Genomic DNA, 20235 nt, shown 5'->3' with positions numbered 1-20235 from the left:
CAAATAGGCACCATCATTGTTAAATACACTTAACAATAATTCCAAACAGCATATTTAACAGAAATGAAACAAAAATAAAACAAAACAAAAAAGAAATACCTAAATATAAATTATATTAACTTTAAGGGGCGTTAGTCAATACATAGAATCGAAAATTTCCAAGTCATTTTTAAATTAATATTTAGTAAAAAAGTGCGGTGTGCAGTGCGCACAGCTCCAAGTGTTAAACAGAGAATCGGATGAGCGGTTGTAGCAAAGAAAAAAGAAACAAGCTGATCGGCTCCGAGCCCCATTCCTGCGTCTGTACCTGATGTGACTTCCTGATGTACTGTGATAGGGGAAAACGCCTCTTTGGGACAGAAAACATACCCATACAAAGGGAAAAATGGTCATGGCTCATATACAACACATCCGTGATCTGAGATAACTGGGTATGAGTCATCTCCCTTCTCTCTAAATGAGCGAGCTTTGTTGTCGCACTTTAGTTCAGCTTACTGTTCGCTGTGAAAGGGTCCGCACCATTAATCACACAGGGACAGCTTAGGGCTGTGCGATATGACGATAGCTTATATATATTGTGTGACGACAGAAAAATGTCTATCGTTTCATATTTTACTCTATCGTTTGTATACTGCGGTCAAGTCAGCCGCCACTCTGGAAATTACAGGCAAACTAGCCGCCACGTACTTTCCTAATGTACGCGTACGCTTCCGTTATTACGGTAATGAGGCTTTTCTGCTGGGAGTTACATGAGTGATCGGTCAAATAAACGTGGTTTGACGTCGCTTTCATTTAATTTACATTCGACCAATAATGTTACAGTTTGATTGAAACAGTAAATTGAAAAAAATGCTGTTTTCTGTTTTATTTGTTCACCGAGAAGGTTATGACTCGGGAGAATTCACTGTGGAATTAGAATTTACAGAGTCTTGACTTCATTTATATAGACTGACCATTTCTCATATTCAGCATATTATGAAAAGGAAACTGTCTGTTTCCAATTAGTGATTCCACTTCTCACACATCCTACAGGACCTCAGCTAGCTGCACAACAACTTCCAGAGCATTTCACTGGCAAATTTCACAATAAAGGCTAATTGAAAATATTATATACCAAAATATTTTCAAAAAATTATTTAAAAAAATCTCTGTTTCCAATCAATGATTCCACTTCTCACACATCCTACAGGACCCCAGCTAGCTGAACAACAACTTCCAGAGCATTTCACTGTGGAATTAAGCAATAAAGGCTCATTGAAATTATCATACACAAAAATATATTCAAAATTAAAAAAAAAAAAAAAAAAAGAAACTCCCTGTTTCCAATCAGTGATTCCACTTCTCACACATCCTACAGGACCCCAGCTAGCTACACAAAAATTTCCAGATCATTTCACTGTCGAATTTCACAATAAGGGCCCTTTCAAAAGTCATAAGTCATGTATTCAAGTTTGAAGCCGATTCCATTAACGCCCTCGGAGGAGATAGCGTTTCTTGGGGGTCCAAAAGTCATACTTTGATGGGCATATTGCGGACTTCCTGTTGGATTTAGGTCAGGGGTGTCAGCATATTATTTGTAGGTCTTGATGCGACGAATAATTAAGTTTTGGTTCGATCTCTCTACGACATTCCTACAGGCCGTGGCAGCCATATTAGATACATAGGTGGCACTATAGAGCACATTTTGGCACTTTGGGGGATAATTTTTACATTTTATCAAATTTTTCACCAGTCCTGATGTCTGTGCCAAATTTGGTGAGTTTTTGAGCATGTTTAGGGGGTCGACTTAAGGGTTGAAGTGGCGTAATAATAAAGAAAGAAGAAGTGGAAGAAGAAGAAAGAAACAAACACGCAAAATATAATAGGGTCTTCGGCCCTTTGAGGCTCAGGCCCTAATAAAGTTATAGCAACTTCCTCTGTCATGGCGAAGCATTAAATCTCAATGCCACACCTGTGGCATCGAAATTATGCAAGTTTTAGGCCCATTCACTTGAATTTCAATTAGTAAACAAACCTCTTGATGAGTTTGTGTGTAAATCAAATTAATTTCCCAATTTTTATCAAGTTTATTTTTAGAAAAGTAAAGACTTTTAACCCACATGACCTGGTCAAAGTTTGATTGAAATGTGTACTGTCAGGTGTGTAGAGAAAATAAGTAACTGCAGCTGGATACAGAAAAGTACTCATATATTTGAATGGAGAGTGTGAGCCAACCGCTAGGTGCTTGGGCCCTAATAAAGGAAAAACTGCAGTACAGAGCTACAAATTTTAGTTTTGATTTTATTTTTTTCTGCAGCACTTTATCACTGAACTGTGACTCTCACTCAATGAGCTCCATTCAACCCCCACACCCATCCCCCACCTCCTATTCTCTCTCTCTCCCTCTCAGTTAGAGTGGAGAATGTCACTCTTCTTGTGAAATATCCTCATAAATCCCATGACTTTGGCCAAATCCTACATTAAAAATCACATTTTTTGTAGGAAATATTGTTGCGAATCCATTGATACAGGTTTCAAAGTGGTCAGACTTATAGTTTAGACATCAGAACCATTTGTTTGACACAAAATCCATGCCTAGAGATTGCCCCCTGCATTGGTTTACATTGTAAGGTGTGATGTGGCACTACAAGTTTCAGGGCTTACAATATCTAAACTTTGCAAGTTATTACAAAGTTTTTAACAACTTTTGTTTAGCACAGTGTCATAAGTCATGTATTCAAGTTTGAAGCCGATACCATTAACACCCTAGGCAGAGATAGCATTTCTTGGGGGTCCAAAATTGGCGCAAAGTCGTACTTTGATGGGCATATTGCGGACTTCCTGTTGGATTTAGGTCAGGGGTGTCAGCATATGATTTGTCGGTCTTGATGAGACGAATAATTGAGTTTTGGTTCAATCTCTCTACGACATTCCTACGAGCCGTGGCAGCCATATTAGATACATAGGTGGCGCTATGGAGCACATTTTGGCACTTTGGGATACAATTTTTACATTTTAGCAAATATTTTACGAGACCCGATGTGTGTGGCAAATTTGTTGAGTTTAAATGGCGTAATAATAAAGAAAGAAGAAGAAGAAAGAAACAAACACACGAAATACAATAGGGTCTTCATCGCTTTGGGGCTCAGGCCCTAATAAGAAAGAAACAAACACACGAAATGCAATAGGGTCTTCGCCCTTTGGGCTCAGCCCTAATATGAAAGAAACAAACACACGAAATACAACACGGTCTTCGCACCTTTGTGGCTCAGGCCCTAAATAATAAGAAGAAAGAAACCAACACACGAAATACAATAGGGTATTCGCCACTTTGGGGCTCAGGCCCTAATAAGAAAGAAACAAACACACGAAATGCAATAGGGTCTTCGCCCTTTGGGCTCAGGCCCTAATAAGAAAGAAACAAACACACGAAATATTTTTCACGAGACCTGATGTGTGTGCCAAATTTGGTGAGTTTAAATGGCGTAATAATAAAGAAAGAAGAAGTGGAAGAAGAAGAAGAGGAAAGAAACAAATACACGAAATACAATAGGGTCTTCACCCTTTGGGCTCAGGCCCTAATAAGAAAGAAACAAACACACGAAATATTTTTCACAAGACCTGATGTGTGTGCCAAATTTGGTGAGTTTAAATGGCATAATAATAAAGAAAGAAGAAGAGGAAGAAGAAGAGGAAAGAAACAAATACACGAAATACAATAGGGTCTTCGCCGCTTTGGGGCTCAGGCCCTAATAAGAAAGAAACAAACACACGAAATACAATAGGGTCTTTGCCACTTTGGGGCTCAGGCCCTAATAAGAAAGAAACAAACACACAAAATGCAATAGGGTCTTTGCCCTTTGGGCTCAGGCCCTAATATGAAAGAAACAAACACACAAAATGCAATAGGGTCTTCGCCCTTTGGACTCAGGCCCTAATAATAATAAGAAGAAGAAGAAAGAAAGAAACAAACACACGAAATACAATAGGGTCTTCGCCCCTTTGGGGCTCAGGCCCTAAATAATAATAAGAAAGAAACAAACACATGAAATACAACAAGGTCTTCGCCCCTTTGGGGCTCAGGCCCTAAATAATAAGAAGAAAGAAACAAATACACAAAATACAATAGGGTCTTCGCCGCTTTGGGGCTCAGGCCCTAATAAGAAAGAAACAAACACACGAAATACAATAGGGTCTTCGCCGCTTTGGGGCTCAGGCCCTAATAAGAAAGAAACAAACACACGAAATACAACACGGTCTTCGCACCCTTGTGGCTCAGGCCCTAAATAATAAGAAGAAAGAAACCAACACACGAAATACAATAGGGTCTTCGCCACTTTGGGGCTCAGGCCCTAATAAGAAAGAAACAAATACACGAAATGCAATAGGGTCTTCACCCTTTGGGCTCAGGCCCTAATAAGAAGAGGAAAAAGAAGAAAGAAACAAACACACGAAATACAATAGGGTCTTCACCCTTTGGGCTCAGGCCCTAATAAGAAAGAAACAAACACACGAAATATTTTTCACGAGACCTGATGTGTGTGCCAAATTTGGTGAGTTTAAATGGCGTAATAATAAAGAAAGAAGAAGAAGAAAGAAACAAACACACGAAATACAATAGGGTCTTCACCACTTTGGGGCTCAGGCCCTAATAAGAAAGAAACAAACACACAAAATGCAATAGGGTCTTCGCCCTTTGGGCTCAGGCCCTAATCATAAGAAGAAGAAGAAGAAAGAAAGAAACAAACACACGAAATGCAATAGGGTCTTCGCCCCTTTGGGGCTCAGGCCCTAAATAATAATAAGAAAGAAACAAACACATGAAATACAACAAGGTCTTCGCCCCTTTGGGGCTCAGGCCCTAAATAATAATAAGAAAGAAACAAACACATGAAATACAACAAGGTCTTCGCCCCTTTGGGGCTCAGGCCCTAAATAATAAGAAGAAAGAAACAAATACACGAAATACAATAGGGTCTTCGCCGCTTTGGGGCTCAGGCCCTAATAAGAAAGAAACAAACACATGAAATACAATAGGGTCTTCGCCGCTTTGGGGCTCAGGCCCTAATAAGAAAGAAACAAACACACGAAATATTTTTCATGAGACCTGATGTGTGTGCCAAATTTGGTGAGTTTAAGTGGTGTAATAATAAAGAAAGAAGAAGAGGAAGAAGAAGAAGAGGAAAGAAACAAACACACGAAATACAATAGGGTTTTCGCCGCTTTGGGGCTCAGGCCCTAAATAATAAGAAGAAAGAAACAAATACACGAAATACAATAGGGTCTTCGCCGCTTTGGGGCTCAGGCCCTAATAAGAAAGAAACAAACACACGAAATACAATAGGGTCTTCGCCGCTTTGGGGCTCAGGCCCTAATAAGAAAGAAACAAACACACGAAATATTTTTCATCAGACCTGATGTGTGTGCCAAATTTGGTGAGTTTAAGTGGTGTAATAATAAAGAAACAAGAAGAGGAAGAAGAAGAAGAGGAAAGAAACAAACACACGAAATACAATAGGGTCTTCGCCGCTTTGGGGCTCAGGCCCTAAATAATAATAAGAAAGAAACAAACACATGAAATATAACAAGGTCTTCGCCCCTTTGGGGCTCAGGCCCTAAATAATAAGAAGAAAGAAACCAACACACAAAATACAATAGGGTCTTCGCCACTTTGGGGCTCAGGCCCTAATAAGAAAGAAACAAACACACGAAATGCAATAGGGTCTTTGCCCTTTAGTCTCAGGCCCTAATAAGAAGAAGAAGAAAGAAACAAACACACGAAATACAATAGGGTCTTTGCGCCTTTGAGGCTCAGGCCCTAATAAAGTTATAGCAACTTTCTCTGTCATGGCGAAGCATTAAATCTCAATGGTGCGAGGATGAGAATTTTCTGCAGGGTGAGACAGGTCTGTCTTGCTCACACCTGTGGCATCAAAATTATGCAAGTTTTGGGCCCATTCACTTGAATTTCAATTAGTAAACAAAACTCTTGATGAGTTTGTGTGTAATACAAATTAATTTCCTAATTTTTATCAAGTTTATTTTTAGAAAAGTAAAGACTTTTAACCCACATGACCTGGTCAAAGTTTGATTGAAATGTGTACTGTCAGGTGTGTAGAGCTGTGACGGCCATCTTAGTGACATAGATGGTGCTATAGAGCACATTTTGGCACTTTGGGGTATAATTTCTACATTTTATAAATTTTTCACCAGACCTGATGTGTGTGCCAAATGTGGTGAGTTTAAGTGGCGTAATAATAAAGAGAGAATAATAACAGAAGAAGAAGAAGAACGAAACAAACACACGAAATACAACAGGGTCTTCGCCCCTTTGGGACTCAGGCCCTAAATAATAAAAAGAAACAAACAAACACACGAAATACAATAGGGTCTTCGCCCCTTTGGGACTCAGGCCCTAAATAATAAAAAGAAAGAAACAAACACACGAAATACAATAGGGTCTTCGCCGCTTTGGGCTCAGGCCCTAATAAGAAAGAAACAAACACACGAAATACAATAGGGTCTTAGCCCTTTGCGCTCAGGCCCTAATAAGAAAGAAACACACACATGAAATACGATATGGTCTTCGCCCTTTGGGCTCAGGCCCTAATAAGAAGAAGAAGAAGAAAGAAACAAACACAGGAAATACAATAGGGTCTTCACCCCTTTGGGGCTCAGGCCCTAAAAAACTCTCTGTTTCCAATCAATGATTCCACTTCTCACATATCCCACAGGACCCCAGTTCACTGCACACAAACTTCCAGAGCATTTCACTGGCAAATTTCACAATAAAGGTATTTTCAAAACATTATACACATATTTTGGTGTATAATTTAATAATTCAAAAAATTCTGGCACATTTAGGCGCAGTTATTTTCTGCTTCAAACACTGGAAAGGAAAATACCACATTTAAAACACATACTGTAAAAGGTGCTATAAAATCTACATATTATGCATATGCATTGTATGCATAATATAATGTACGTGATGCCTTCAGTATTTGAAGAGCCAGATTTTTTTATCTCATGTGCCATAGGATGTGTGAGAAGTGGAATCACTGATTGCAAACAGGAAGTTTCTTTTTTTTTTTTTTTTTTTTAAATTTGAATATATTTTTGTGTATAATATTTTCAATGGGTCTTTATTGTTTAATTCCACAGAGAAATGTTCTGGAAGTTGTTGTGCAGCTAGGGGTCCTGTAGGATGTGTGAGAAGTGGAATCATTGATTGGAAACAGAGAGTTTTTTTACTGATTTTTTAAAATATATTTTGGTTACCGCTGTTCCGGTGCTGGACCGACAATTCCCCCATGGGCTCTTGCTGCATATGGGCCGTGTTGGACCAGTGCCACAAGCCTAGACCCTGGGGGAGGGTCTCGTTTGACTGGACAGTTTAGTGGTCATTTTAAATATGGACATTTTAAGTGTTTTTGTGTTTAGTTTGTCTGTTACTGTCCTGGTTTATTCTATGGTTATTTGTGACTTTTTATAGATCTTAAAAGCAGCAGCAGCAGTACATTGGTGGCAACCAGGGCAAACTGGGGGAAAGATAGCTGATAGGTATGGGGGGATACATGACTGTCTTGGCTAGTTTAGTCTGCACGCCGCATAGTAGTGTGAGATCAAGTGTGCCAATTTAGGGTGGAATCGTGTGGTTTTCACTGCGTTAAGTCTAATGTGTTTGTTTAAATGCTTCTTGCAACAGGACGTGTGGGTGTGTGTGTACCCATCTGTCAGCTGTTGGTGTGTTACTTGTGTAGGGTGGTTTTGTGTGCAGTGACACTCAGGGTGGCTGGTTAGCTGGGGGACAGACTGTCTGAGGGGGGTATGTTATAGCTTGGCCAGTACCATCCTCGGTCCATGAAAATGCTGTTGTCTGAACTCATTGCTGTAAAATAAAGTCTCTATATTTTTTGCATATTGTTGTCAGTGTGTAACTTTCTTAGATCTCTGACACCGGACCATACCGGGAAAAAAGGTGGTGGCAGCAGTAACTTTTCAGCCAGTCCAGTATTAAATATTCATACCTACAGCAAGGTTTATTACAATATTTTCAATGGGCCCTTATTGTTTAGTTCGCCAGTGAAATGTTCTGTAAGTTGTTGTGCAGCTAGCTGTGGTCCTGTAGGATATAGAGAAGTGGAATCACTGATTGGAAACAGTTTCCTTTTCATAATATGCTGAATATGAGACATTGTTAATCTGTATAAGTGAAGTCAAGACTCTGTAGATTCTAATTCCACAGTGAATTCTCCCGAGTCATAACCTTCTTGGTGAACAAGTGAAATAAATAGTGCATTTTTTCAATTCACTGTTTCAATCAAACTGTAATATTATCGGTCGACTGTACAGGAAATGAAAACGATGTCAAATCACATTTAGTCGAGGACCATCCGTGTCTTTTAAACAGAAAATACTTATTACCGTAATAATGGAAGTGTACGCGCAGTAGGAAAATGCGTGGCGGCTCGCGTGATTTTCGTAGTAATTACACTTTTTACGGCAATATTGAGACTCCAGAGAATCAATAAAACACAGTTTAAGAAAAGGTTTCACAAATCAGAAACCGTGTTATAGGCACGTTAGCCTCTCCATGATAATCTAGTCAAGATTTGACAGGTCTAAGTATAGTGGTTTTTGATGTGGAACTGGTCTAATGTGGTCTGGATGAGAGAAAATCAGTGAAATCGCCCTTTTTTTGCATTTTCACAAATAGAGTAAAGGGTTTGAGATCATTAAGAGAAAATACTACAGTAAAAATGAATAAAACTCAGGATTATGATACCCTTTGACATCTTCTGTCATACTGGAGTATTAGTTTGTTTAGACTTTTTAATACTGAGCAGATAAGCCCACAGCAAATAGGCAGAGATAGCAATAAGACTGAAAAGCAGTTTACCATGAGTAAGGACAAAAAGAAAAATATGCTACAGTCAAAATGATCAAAATTTAGGACAATTTCAGTCTACTAATCATCCTAATTTCATTTCCCCACTATTTGTTTCTTATTCACTCCATGAATTAGCTCGAAAATGACCGAACAACGCCATCTACAGGCGTTATGCCAATTTTAAGGTGGACTGGGAAATTCCAATCGGAGGCTGTGAATCTTACGTATGTATCCATTTTGTTCTGGGATTTTGTCAATTCTGTCCAGTAATCTGTATTTTTCTTTTTCTTTCATCATCATTTGATTTGGTCTCACTTTCTGAGTGCATGTGTCCTGAATCTGAAGTGTTGCTGGTGTAGAGACCTGAGTGGTTGATGGTTCGCTCAGCCACAGGACAAGTAGGCAGAGGGGACTGCTTCCTGGTTCTTGCTCCCTCCCTCACTGTTCAGGCAGCGGCGCTTTCCCTGCGCTCCCTCCCCCCTGCAGGCTGGGCTCATAAACACGTTACACACACAAACACACTTTAAACCAATAGGAAACTGGACGCACATTCAAATACTCCTATATTGAAAGTCTGCAGCCACACACACCTCATGTGTTCATGGCTCCTCTCCTCTGTCTCCTCTCACAGGGAGAAGATGATCTACAGGATCCTTCTGCTCATCAGCCTGACCTCCTGTGTCTGAAATGAAATGAATGGTATACATATGTCACCATGGTATCCATGGAGACATATAATTCCTGTTTAAAGTGGAGAGATGTGCACAGTAATACTCCAGTAGCACAAGTATTGACAAGCACTCAAATATTTCCTCTGTCTTCTTCTTTGGGGCCATCTTGTGACAGAAATACATGACTACAGCTGTGAAAGAGAAGATTTTTTAAATGTATTCAGAGAAAAACTCTGGTTTTCTGTAATTGATGCTGTAGATTTTCCTTCTCACACCTGTGATGACTGAACTTTGACCTCATGTGTTCATGACTCCTCTCCTCTGACTCCTCTCACAGGGAGAAGATGATCTGCAGGATCCTTCTGTTCATCAGCCTGACCTCCTGTGTCTGTGGTTAGTTTACAACTTTACTTTAATATCCATAAATATAAATAAACAAAATACATTTTCAGCCTCACTAACAGATTTTATGACCTTCATCTTTAAATCTGAGTGATAACATTAGCAAAATGCCTTCTCAGTTTGTCTGGTCCTCACTTTCCCTCTCTGTCTCCTCAATAGAAACATGTGTAGTGGATGTGACAAAGACCTCCTATCAGACAGAGGAGAACAACAACATCACACTGGAATGGATGTTTTCAACCAAACCCAACAGTTCCTCTACCTCACTTAACATCCTCTGTAAACTGATAAGTGATGTTAAAATCAGAGTCCTGTATCATCTAAGTGATGGTGTTGAGGTCTCAGAGTCTCAGGATGGAAAGCTTTCAGGACGAGTTCAGTGTGACAAAGACGCCCTGAGAGAAGGACGAATCAGACTTCATGTTTCCAGACTCTGGACTGATGACTCGGGTCTGTACCAGTGTACAGTGAGAACAGATTACGAGAAGAGCTCTGGCAGATGCCGACTCAGTGTCACTAGTAAGATGATTCAGTAGAACTCAGGAAGCCTTTTTTTAATGCAAGTTATCAGTGATGTACTGACTGGACTGCTAAACTTTATGAGTGTAGCTGTATTGTTAAGATTTATAAATACATCATAAAATATGCTGTATGTGAACACAAACATCACCAGGTTCAAGCACAAACGGTTCAGATTTTCAAGTGTTAGATGTCACAAGTAGGAGAGTTGAATGTTGAGATAACAGAATTTGTGAAACAGAAGTACAATTATTATTATTTTATGTCCTTTACAGCAGCTGTTGATCAGCCCAAACCTCAGAAACCTATTGAGAGACCACAACCAGAGAGTCGGAGAAGGATCGGCCTCTACGTTGGACTGACAACAGCTGTACTACTCGCTGTCTGTGCTGGACTCTACTTTGCCTTCAGACTTCTTTCTAAACCTGATGAGAGAAGATGAACACAGTTATGTTTTGGGGGACATAAACCTGTAGGACTCAAAACCATTACATTTGCTATTTTAAGCTATTTAAGTATCTATTTACCAATACATACATGTAGGTACAAGATATGAAGTTATGGAATAAGGGGGCAACAATTTATGTACTTATAAAGAACTTATACTGTACTTTATACTTTAACTGACGGGTACTTATTCTATTATTACAGAGTATGTACAATTTACTGAGCAATAATCTGGAAATTTGGAAAGAATTAAGAGAGAATTAACATTCTAGTTATTGTTTAACTACTAGGTACCTATTCTGTTATTACAGGGTACAGTATGATCATACTGTATTTGTATATTTGTGGTGAACGTGGAAACTGTCACGTAAGCTTTAAATGAACTTTCACAGAGTCCAGTAACGAGGCAGATTCAAGAGCCAAGAGCCAAGGGCCAGAGTCAGAGTCAGAGCCAAGGAGCCGCGTCTGGCTCTGATGTGGTGATGTTCATTTCACAAATGACCAAACTGCCATATCTGTTGCAGATTAGACACAGAAGGCAGAGGAATTATTGCTGGTGAGTAAGACGCTTCTGTGCTCTGTGGGATGAGTGATTGGCACTGTCAGATTCAAGAGTGAATTTAAAGGCTTTTGTGCATTTTAAAAGATGGATTAAGGATATTTCAACAGTACAGTATGAGGAATAGTTCAGAAGTAACGTGGGAAACTTGAGAGGCTGAAACTTATGTGTGTTTGTGCTTTATTTATTTACCCCATTGTAACACTTAAATTTCCCTTTGGGGATTAAAAATATCAATCCATTAAGTATCTATCTATCTGTCTAACTATCTATCTAATGCTGCTAACTGAATCATTGGATGTTTTATGTCTTATTTTCCACATAATTACGCCCACACGCTTTTTTTTCAACGATGTTTCTGCAGCCTCCTGCCGCTGAGGATGTTTTTGCAGCTGTTGAGAAGGTCTTATTGCGGTCTTGCTCTAGTCCTGTTGTCATGCTGGTTTTTAATGCATGGCGGTTAGCCGCAAGACTCACTCCTTCGTGTGGTGTGGGAGGGGGTGTGTTTCTTTTACTTCTCCAGTATTTCACATCTGTAACTATTCTCTGTAACTATTGTCTATTAATGTGACTCAGGCAGGTCTTTTAGATTAATGTCTGAATTTTACATTAATGTCGTTCAGGTGTCACTGAATGTATCGGGGATTTCAAAGAAACATCAGTACTGAAGTTCTGTTTGAGTCTTACAGCTGTTGTGTGTCAGATTCTTTCCTTTGACTTTATTGAATATCTGCAGAAGCAACAGAAAATGTAAGTACGTCTAATAAAGGGTCTGTTTTGTTTTCCTAACAACCCCTAATCAGTTCAGTTCAATATAGGTTTGTGACAGTGGGAATATAACTTGTGTAATTTCTCTCTTTCTATGACTTTCTCTCTCTCTCTCTCTCTCTCTCTCTCTCTCTCTCTCTCTCTCTCTCTCTCTCTCTCTCTCTCTCTTTAAATGTATTCAGAGATAAACTCTGGTTTCCTGTAAATGATGCTGTAGATTTTCCTTCTCACATCTGTGATGACTGAACTTTGACCTCATGTATTCATGACTCCTCTCCTCTGTCTCCTCTCACAGGGAGAAGATGATCTGCAGGATCCTTCTGTTCATCAGCCTGACCTCCTGTGTCTGTGGTTAGTTTACAACTTTACTTTAATATCCATAAATATAAATAAAAAAAATACATTTTCAGCCTCACTGACATTTTATGACCTTCATCTTTAAATCTGTGAGTGATAACATTGGCAAAATGCCTTCTCAGTTTGTCTGGTCCTCACTTTCCCTCTCTGTCTCCTCAACAGCAACATGTATAGTGGATGTGACAAAGACCTCCTATCAGGCAGAGGAGAACAACAACATCACACTGGAATGGATGTTTTCAACCAAACCCAACAGTTCCTCCACCTCACTTAACATCCTCTGTAAACAGCAGCTGTACTACTCGCTGTCTGTGCTGGACTCTACTTTGCCTTCAGACTTCTTTCTAACCCTGATGAGGGAAGATGAATGAGTTATATTTTGGGGGACATAAACCTGTAGGACTCTGTGGTGCTGGTGGCTGCTTTACCTTTGTTTTTTTCATGGATTCGGCGAGTCCTCCCCCTGGCCAAAAGACAGCGTCAGTAAAGATGGCCTCTTATACTGTGTCAGGCAGGAAGTGAAAGAGGCCAACTGGGCGTGCCAGAGGGGAGTCTGCCTTTAGGGATCCAGTTAACTTTAATTACTTTGGGACTTTAAGTTTTGTTATTTTTCTTGCTTTGACAATTAGTTTGGTTGTAAATAGTTTCTTGATATAAATCTTTGTCGATTTTAAGGTTAATTTGTGATATAGACTTAATTGCTTATTCCTGCCTTATTTTGCACATGTTAAATCTTATTTTGCACATGTTAAATCTTATTTTGCACATGTTTTGCCAATATTAAATTGTCTTTCCAAGCTTTCTTTAAATATTTTGCTCAGTGTTAACACCAACAGATATTACAAGGTATTTAATGTTTTTTTTTTGTAAGTGCTTGTGATTTGATTGACTTGATGAAGCTACTAAGTGTGCAATGGAATTAAAATTATTATCACTCATGCCAAGGTCAGGAATTAACTCTTTTGTGCGAGGCCTAAAATACCAAACCATTGGGTATAACGACTGCTGTGGTGGGACCAACAATTACAATTAAGAAGAGTATTAAATTTATTTACTGTATGTACATTGTACCTACGATTGACACAACAGTTTCTGTAGTGGCAGGTTAATTAAACATTGGGTATTTAACAAAAAATGACCTTCAATAAACTTGGTGATATCTTCACTCTTGTGCCCTAAATAATCCCCCACCTCAAGTGGCACCCAGCTGTCAGCAGCACACCTTGGTGCACTTCAAGAAACGAGAGAGGGAAGAGGAGGAGGAGGAGGAGGAGGAGGAGGAGGAAAAGTGTGGAGAAAACAGAAATAGCGATGACAAGCATGAATGGAGGAAACATAGATAAGGAAGAAAGCAGGTAAATAAGAGAGAGAGAAATGTAATGACTGTAACAAGAGGGGGACTCACAGTGCTTTAGATTACAGCCCAAATACCCTGAAGTTACTCTGTAAACACATGTAACAAGGTGGGAACAACCAACATAACTTACTCTGTAACTACAGAGGACAATGTCAGAACAGTTTGTTTCAATTTTACTTGCCTCAAAACTAAATTAACTACACCGTTTTCAATCAGGAGAGCATATGAACCATATATATGCGTCCTGGTTCGTTCATACCTCATGTTTTATCTTTAGCTATATTTATATTAGCTTTAGCTACATATTTATTTCCTGGGATGAAAGGAGGCTGTGCACAGAGCTGAAAAAGCTAATACCTTGAGGAGCCGTAATGCCGGATGAAAAGAAATGCCAGAGAGAAGACTTTCAACATTTTAATGACTTCAGAATTGTTAACATGTCTTTACATCAAAACACAAGTGAGTGACATCTTTGGTTGGTAATAACAGAATAGGTACCTAGTAGTTAAACAATAACTAGAGTGTTAATTCTCTCTTAATTCTTTCCAAATTTCCAGATTATTGCTCAGTAAATTGTACATACTACTAATTGTACATAATTGTACATACATACACTACATAAGTACCTATCAGTTAAAGTATAAAGTACAGTACAAGTTCTTTACAAGTATGTAAATTGTTGCCCACTTATTCCATAACTTCACATCTTGTACCTACATGTATGTATTGGTACGTACTGTACTGGTACACCTTTAATACAAAAGATTACACTGTAACTACAGAGTAATTACACTGTACGTTGATGACCGCAATCTAATCGTTACCAAAAATTGATATCAAAATTGACAAGGAATTTGCCTGAATGTTGTGGTGCATAACAGTTCACAAAACTATATTGTAAGTGAGAAGCCACGGCTTTAGACTGTAAACTAAAGAGAATTAAATGAAATGTGCAAAATAATGACCTGGAATGTGTAAATGTACATAGTGTTAACAGTAAATGCAGTGTGTAATTAATAAGTTGTACTAATGTAACAAGCCACATTAGTTCAAAGCAAATAGATACTTAAATAGCTTAAAATAGCAAATGTAATGGTTTTGAGTCCTACAGGTTTATGTCCCCCAAAATATAACTGTGTTCATCTTCTCTCATCAGGGTTAGAACGAAGTCTGAAGGCAAAGTAGAGTCCAGCACAGACAGCGAGTAGCACAGCTGCTGTCAGTCCAACGTAGAGGCCGATCCTTCCCTGACTCTCTGGTTGGTTTGGACTGTTCAACAGCTGCTGTAAAGGACATAAAATAATAATTAACAGATTTTATGACCTTCATCTTTAAATCTGTGAGTGATAAAATTGGCAAAATGCCTTCTCAGTTTGTCTGGTCCTCACTTTCCCTCTCTGTCTCCTAAACAGCAACATGTGTATTGGATGTGACAAAGACCTCCTATTAGGCAGCGGAGAACAACAACATCACACTGGAATGGATGTTAACAACCAAACCCAACAGTTCCTCTACCTCACTTAACATCCTCTGTAAACTGTTCACTGATGTTAAAATCCCAAAAATCCCAGTCCTGTATCAGCTACGTGATGGTGTTGAGGTCTCAGATTCTCAGGATGGAAAGTTTGCAGGACGAGTTCAGTGTGACAAACACGCCCTCAGAGAAGGACGAATCAGATTTCATGTGTCCAGACTCAGGACTGATGACTCAGGTCTGTACCAGTGTACAGTGGGAACAGATGACGAGAAGAGCTCTGGCAGATGCCGACTCAGTGTCACTGGTAAAATGATTCAGTAGAACTCAAGAAGCCTTTTTTAATGCAAGTTATCAGTGATGTAGTGACTGGACTGCTAAACTTTATGAGTGTAGCTGTATTGTAAAGATTTATAAATACAACATAAATGCTGTATGTGAACACAAACATCACCAGGTTCAAGCACAAGCAGTTCAGATTTTCATTTTGGACTCGAGCAAGTGTGAAATGTCACAAGTAGGAGAATTGAATGTTGAGATAACAGAATTTGTGAAACAGAAGTACAATTATTATTATTTTATGTCCTTTACAGCAGCTGTTGAACAGTCCAAACCACAACCAGAGAGTCGTGGAAGGATCGGCCTCTACGTTGGACTGACAGCACCTGTACTACTCGCTGTCTGTGCTGGACTCTACTTTGCCTTCACACTTCATTCTAACCCTGATGAGAGAAGATGAACACAGTTATATTTTGGGGGACATAAACCTGTAGGACTCAAAACCATTACATTTGCTATTTTAAGCTCTTTAAGTATCTATTTGCTTTGAACTAATGTGGCTCGTTACATTAGTATAACTTATTAATTACACACTGCATTTACTGTTAACACTATGAACATTTACACATTCCAGGTCATTATTTTGTACATTTCATTTAATTCTCTTTAGTTTACAGTTTAAAGCTGTGGCTTCTCACTTACAATATAGTTTTGTGAACTGTTATGCACCACAACATTCAGGCAAATTCCTTGTCAATTTTGATATCAATTGTTGGTAACGCTTAGATTTATGGTCATCAACGTACAGTGTAATTACTCCGTAGTTACAGTGTAATCTTTTGTATTAACGGTGTACCAGTACAGTACATACCAATACATACATGTAGGTACAAGATGTGAAGTTATGGAATAAGTGGGCAACAATTTACGTACTTATAAAGAACTTATACTGTACTTTATACTTTAACTGCCGGGTACTTATTCTATTATTACAGAGTATGTACAACTTACTGAGCAATAATCTGGAAATTTGGAAAGAATTAAGAGAGAATTAACATTCTAGTTATTGTTTAACTACTAGGTACCTATTCTGTTATTACAGGGTACAGTATGATCATAGAACTGAGCAAAAATCTGGATGTTTCAGAGAAGATGGAGTGTTGACTTCTGCAGCACTTAATCACTGTGACTTGATTTTATTTCAGAATGACCTTATTACCAACAAACAGGCAAACTACATTGCTCCTTTTTCATTTTGGGGTACTTAAAATAACTACGGGGTACATCTGTGTGTTTACCTCGGAACAAAGGTCCAGGGGAAGGTCTGTTGTCACGGATGCTGTCGGCCTCTGAAGACTGTCTCAGTTGTCATTCACCAGCAAACTTCATTGCTTGACACTCGTTTACAGCCTGGTGGCTCCGCCTGCCATCGGCGGACATAATTCACCAACCAAACATGTGACTCACTTGTGTTTTGATGGAAAGACATGTTAACAATTCTGAAGTCATTAAAATGTTGGAGGTCTTCTCTCTGGCATTTGTTTTCATCCGGCATTACAGCTCCTCAAGTTGTTTACTTTGTCAGCTCTGTGCACAGCCTCCATAAATATGATTTGTGGTGAACATGGAAACTCTCATGTAGACTTTGAATGAACTGTCACAGATTTCATTAATCAGGCAAATTCAAGAGCCAAGAGCCAAGAGCCAGAGTCAGAGCCAAGAGCTAAGGAGGTGCGCCCAGCTCTCATGTGATGATGTTCATTTCACAAATGACCAAACTGCCAAATCTGTTGCAGATTAGACACAGAAGGCAGAGGAATTACTGCAGGTGAGTCAGACACTTCTGTGCTCTGTGGGATGAGTGATTGGCACTGTCAGATTCAAGAGTGAATTTAAAGGCTTTTGTGCATTTTAAAAGATGGATTAAGGATATTTTGTTTTTGGTGTTGTTTTGGAGCCTAATGTGTTTTTAAAATAGGATAGGTAGGATAATATAATGAAGGTCCATTTTAGACATTATACTGGGCAATTGATGTTTAAATTAAATGTTTCATGTTCCCTGTATGCCAGCATTCAGCCTCTGTTCAACAGTGCAGTATTAGGAATAGTTCAGAAGTAACGTGGGAAACTTGAGAGGCTGAAACTTATGTGTGTTTGAAAAATGATTTATTGCATTGTTTGTCTTACCTTTTTTTATTTACACCATTGTAACACTTAAATTTCCCTTTGGGGATTAAAAATATCAATCAATTAAGTATCTATCTATCTGTCTAACGATCTATCTAATGCTACTAACTGAATCATTGGATGTTTTACGTCATATTTTCTACATAATTAAGCCCACAAGCTTTTTTTTCAACGATGTTTCTGCAGCCTCCTGCCGCTGACAAGGTTTTTGCGGCTGTTGAGAAGGTCTTATTGCGGTCTTGCCCTAGTCCTGTTGTCATGCGGGTTTTTAATGCGTGGCGGTTAGCCGCAGGGCTCACTCCTTCGTGTGGTGTGGGAGGGGGTGTGTTTCTTTTACTTCTCCAGTATTTCACATCTGTAACAATCTACTGAAATGTCAAATGTCAAAATACAGCTATTAATGTGACTCAGGCAGGTCTTTTAGATTAATATCTGAATTTTACATTAATGTCGTTCAGGTGTCACTGAATGTATCGGGGATTTCAAAGAAACATCAGTACTGAAGTTCTGTTTGTGTCTTACAGCTGTTGTGTGTCAGATTCTTTCCTTTGACTTTATTGAATATCTGCAGAAGCAACAGAAAATGTAAGTACGTCTTTAAATAAAGGGTCTGTTTTGTTTTCCTAACAACCCCTAATCAGTTCAGTTCAATATAGGTTTGTGACAGTGAGAATATAACTTGTGTAATTTCTCTCTTTCTATGACTTTCTCTCTCTCTCTCTCTCTCTCTCTCTCTCTCTCTCTCTCTCTCTCTCTCTCTCTCTCTCTCTCTCTCTCTTCCTCTGTACGTGTGTACAAGACCTTGCTAGAAGCCACTTTGTTGTTAAAAGTGTTTTGTGGAGCCATGCAAGGAACTATGACGTGTTAAAAAAAACACATCAGTAGCAAGAGCAAGTATTGTAGTTTTCCTGGTATGTGGCCTATCTATTGAGGTAGTTGGTGCCCCACCAATTTTTTACATATAAAAACGCCATTAGGTATATGTATTTCACCATGGTATCCATGACAACTATTGTTTCCTGCTTGAGGTGGAGAGGGATGTGTCTGCCCCCTACGGTTCATTTTTTCCTTTTACACCCTCCCCTTAATGCACAGTAGCACAAGTATTGACAAGCACTCAAATATTTCCTCTTTCCTCCTCTTTGGCGCTATCTTGTGACAGAAATACATGACTGCACCTGAGAAACTGAAGATTTTTAAATGTTCTCAGAGATAAACTCTGGTTTTCTGTAATTGATGCTGTAGATTTTTCTTCTCACACCTGTGATGACTGAACTTAGACCTCATGTGTTCATGACTCCTCTCCTCTGTCTCCTCTCACAGGGAGAAGATGATCTGCAGGATCCTTCTGTTCATCAGCCTGACTTCCTGTGTCTGTGGTTAGTTTACAACTTTACTTTAATATCCATAAATATAATAAACAAAATATATTTTCAGCCTCACTAATAGATTTTATGACCATCATCTTTAAATCTGAGTGATAACATTGGCAAAATGCCTTCTCAGTTTGTCTGGTCCTCACTTTCCCTCTCTGTCTCCTCAACAGCAACATGTGTATCGGATGTGACCCCCTGTCACTCCTGTCAGGCAGAGGAGAACAACAACATCACACTGGAATGGATGTTTTCAACCACATCCAACAGTTCCTCCACTTCACGCAACATCTTCTGTAAACTGTTGCCTGATGTTAAAATCCTAAAGATCTCAGTCCTGTATAATCTAAGTGATGGTGTTGAGGTCTCAGAGTCTCAGGATGTAAAGTTTGCAGGACGAGTTCAGTGTGACAAAGACGCCCTCAGAGAAGGACGAATCCAAATCAAACTTCATGTGTCCAGACTCAGGACTGACGACTCGGGTGTGTACATTTGTGCAGTGGGAAAAGATGACGAGAGGAGCTCTAAGAGATGCCCACTCAGTGTCACTGGTAAGATGATTCAGTAGAACTCAAGAAGCCTTTTTTTTAATGCATGTTATCAGTGATGTACTGACTGGACTGCTAAACTTTATGAGTGTAGCTGTATTGTTAAGATTTATAAATACAACATAAAATATGCTGTATGTGAACACAAACATCACCAGGTTCAAGCACAAATGGTTCAGATTTTCATTTTGGACTCGAGCAAGTGTGAAATGTCACAAGTAGGAGAGTCGAATGTTGAGATAACAGAATTTGTGAAACAGAAATACAATTATTATTATTTTATGTCCTTTACAGCAGCTGTTGATCAGCCCAAACCACAACCAGAGAGTCAGGGAAGGATCGGCCTCTACGTTGGACTGACAGCAGCTGTACTACTCGCTGTCTGTGCTGGACTCTACTTTGCCTTCAGACTTCGTTCTAACCCT

General features: G+C 39.1%; 2 long non-coding RNA genes across 8 annotated transcripts; both read left to right on the top strand.

Annotated features, from left to right (window-relative positions):
• The first annotated feature begins 13 nt into the window (after positions 1-13).
• On the top strand, positions 14-13530 carry LOC121890839. 7 transcript variants are annotated; one of them, XR_006093946.1, is made up of 9 exons: positions 14-431; positions 9005-9093; positions 9215-9656; positions 9878-9933; positions 10102-10461; positions 10737-10908; positions 11301-11464; positions 12091-12586; positions 12755-13530. It is a non-coding gene; the product is annotated as an uncharacterized LOC121890839 (long non-coding RNA). The 7 variants fall into 7 exon arrangements; XR_006093945.1 differs by having other exon boundaries at positions 10737-10933; XR_006093942.1 differs by having other exon boundaries at positions 10737-11464; positions 12091-12217; positions 12531-12586.
• A 3928-nt stretch (positions 13531-17458) lies between these two features.
• On the top strand, positions 17459-19250 carry LOC121891104. Its single transcript, XR_006094037.1, has 3 exons — positions 17459-17530; positions 18414-18474; positions 19213-19250. It is a non-coding gene; the product is annotated as an uncharacterized LOC121891104 (long non-coding RNA).
• The last annotated feature ends 985 nt before the right edge of the window (positions 19251-20235 follow it).

This window comes from Thunnus maccoyii, chromosome 23, assembly GCF_910596095.1.
Source record: "Thunnus maccoyii chromosome 23, fThuMac1.1, whole genome shotgun sequence".
NCBI classification, from domain to species: Eukaryota; Metazoa; Chordata; class Actinopteri; order Scombriformes; family Scombridae; genus Thunnus; species Thunnus maccoyii.
Note: the sequence above shows the minus strand (reverse complement) of the source record. Positions and strands in the feature narration are given on the sequence as shown.